This window comes from Magallana gigas, chromosome 10, assembly GCF_963853765.1.
Source record: "Magallana gigas chromosome 10, xbMagGiga1.1, whole genome shotgun sequence".
NCBI lineage: Eukaryota > Metazoa > Mollusca > Bivalvia > Ostreida > Ostreidae > Magallana > Magallana gigas.
Genome location: NC_088862.1, coordinates 33,852,560 through 33,855,680, shown reverse-complemented (window position 1 = coordinate 33,855,680; position 3,121 = coordinate 33,852,560).

Genomic DNA, 3,121 nt, shown 5'->3' with positions numbered 1-3,121 from the left:
AAAAACGGAGACAATTAGGTGATAATTTATAGTCTAACAATTAGTATGAAAAACGACAGTCAGCATGCGTCCCAGTGGAAGATTGTATTTGCTGACAAGATCGTTGTATCGACCAAAGAATTTACAAAAAATGACTGCAAACAAGACTGTTTGGTGTTAGTCCTTATCTTCTATTTTAAAGGGACTTGGACACGATTTGAGATCAAAAATTTTATTTTTATGTTGTATGTATAAAATGGTTTACTGGTGCATTTTAAATGATTGACAAAAATATTGAATGTTACAGTCAAGTTACAAGTGAGAAACAGAGGTAAGAATTGGTTGGTATGTAAACAAAGCTCGAGTCTCATAGTTGTTTACAAAATATGTAAAGTAGAGATTAACCATTTCTTAGACAAAATGACATGTAAAAAACAATTAAAATTAACTCAATATCTTCATAAATACTAGTATCACAAAAGAAAATTACATTTGATTGAAACTTACACCAATACAACACATATGTAAAAATGACAACATTCGTGCTTTGTTTACAAAACAAAGAATTATGAACTCTGTATCTTGCTTATAACTTAATATTTGACTTTCAAATTTTGACAAAGCATTATAAACTTTTATATTTATCAGTATAAACATTGAAAATGGAAAAATAAAATTTGAAAATTTTAAGTCAAATCGTGTTCAAGTCCCTTTAAAATCTTATGCAATAAAATTGAAAACAGCCACCCCGCAGTATTAAAACTTATTACTAGTACGCTTATTTAAAATATATAAGGCATTAAGATATGAATACCATCAGTGCATATTCATGTTGGAAGTTGATTCAATTACTGTTTTATTGTAGAGTTTTAATATAGAAGGCATTGCTTTCGGTGTGTATCGTAAATTTTGCATTTTCCTAGCAATCAGAAAATATTCGAGCATTTCAAGTATTAATTTCTGTTTAATATATTCTTTTCTTGCATCGTGATGTTTTTTGTTTGTTTTTTTTTTAATCAAAGCATATTAAACAGTTCATTTAATGCGATGGTTTGACAATGATTGTTATTGGCTTAATGATGTTTTGAACACGTAAAAATTTCAGTTATTTAGAATGATAAGGGATATCTTTACAGAACGTTGATGATCAATAAATTACCAATTTTATCAAACTATCACCGGGGGAAATAAGGGGTTTCTATATAACCTGCGACAATAAAACTAAAATGCTTTAGATGGTAAAAAGCACTTTATTTGAACTTTAGGTCGGTATGGGTGATATCTGGGAATCCAAAAACTACACCCGAACAATCCGAGGCCTAATTCTTGACTGATGATAATAATGAACAAATGATATGAATAAGAATAGTAAACAATAGTAATTAGCACTATAAGCATAAGTGAGAGATGACACGGAGTGAAACTTCAAATTGAGTGAGTCAATTATATCAAGTCCGCAAAGTTAAGAGTTAATTTAAAACGATTAAGCAATTACGCCTTACGTAAACACATGTTTTGGGATTAATGTTTTGAAAGACAAAATGCGATAAAGATATTATAGCAAATTGATAACAAATAAAGGAATGTGAATTTGAAGTTTTATACAAAAGGTCTTGAATTATAGTTCATTGAAATTTCACTCCATGATAATTCCCTCTCGCTCCGGAAAATGAGACGTCCTCGTCTCAAAGCTCACCGATGAGGATTGTTGGGTGCATGCGGCCTTTGACCGAAGTAGACGGACTGGTAAAAATTGTCGTTGATTATATTCCGGTGTCCTTGGTCTGGGCGCGGGAGTGTTATGAATTCGGTTTCTTGAACTTGGGTTTTTCCTTAAGGCCGCAATGTCGCATTCTTGAGAGGCGATGATGTCGTTTAAGACTGTTATCTTCTGGTTAGCGATGGTCTGTCTTTGCTTTAGGTGATTAAGGCTCTGTTCTAAATCGTAGCAGTCGGTGTTAAGATTGCTAACGACATTCTTTAGCATTTTATTTTGATTTCTCAACGTTGTCATGTGGTCTTGCATTACAACAGTCTTAAATAATTTTTGAATGTCTTCTGGACTCAAGTGCTGGAACGGCAGCTGTTTCACAAGTTCCAGTCTGTTGTAATAATCTTTAATTCTTTTCGCGTCCCGGCGTCGTTTGCTTAAGGTCTTGGTTTGTGCAAGGTGCATTCTACATTGCAAAATATCAGCAATGGCAACACAAACTTCTTGAGGCTTATTCTTAGAAATTCCTACAGTAGGGTCGAGTTTTGATCCTCCTTGGGCATCAGTCGATCCTACAGACGATACTGTCCGCTTGCAGGTCCTTCCATTCTTGGCCGAACCATTTTTGAACGAACCTTTGTCGTTGGTCGCCACCGGGTAAGTTTTCCGCGGATGAGAATGGCAAGGAATGGTTGCGTAGAAGCACATTTTAGCAAAATGGCCAAGTAATCCACACACGAAACACTCCGAACGTGTCGCTGGACACGAGTACAGGTGTCCGCGGGTGAACGTATTTCCGCACATGTAGCATGCTGGACAGGATCCAGGTCTGGAGTGTAGACGTGCAAGTCCTGGGGATGTCCAGAAAATAGAAAAGCAGCGACGCTGGTTTGATGGTCGAAATGAGCGGGGAAATCCTCTGCTCTTGGGTTGCATTTCTGACACGTTGGATGTAATAATCTTAGGGAAACTCGCTGTTGTTGGTACACGGAATCTAACTGCTACAAAGTTTATGCAGCAGCCCCGGGTGAATTACCCTTGGAATATCTCCACCAAACTAACACCGGGGAAAATAGGGGTTTCTATATACAAATGTATCCGGCGACAATAAAACTAAAATGCTTTAGATGGTAAAAAGGACTTTATTTGAACTTTAGGTCGGTATGAGTGATTTCTGGGAATCCAAAAACTACACCCGAACAATCCGAAGCCTAATTCTTGACTGATGATAATAATGAACAAATGATATAGATAAGAATAGTAAACAATAGTAATTAGCACTATAAGCATGAGTGACAGATGACACGGAGTAAAACTTCAAATTGAGTGAGTTTTCTAATGAAATACATTCCCAACCACTATTGAAATATTTTATTTCAATAGCGGTTTTATTTCAATAGTGGTTCCAACACACGGTGGGTGTGACCGGTC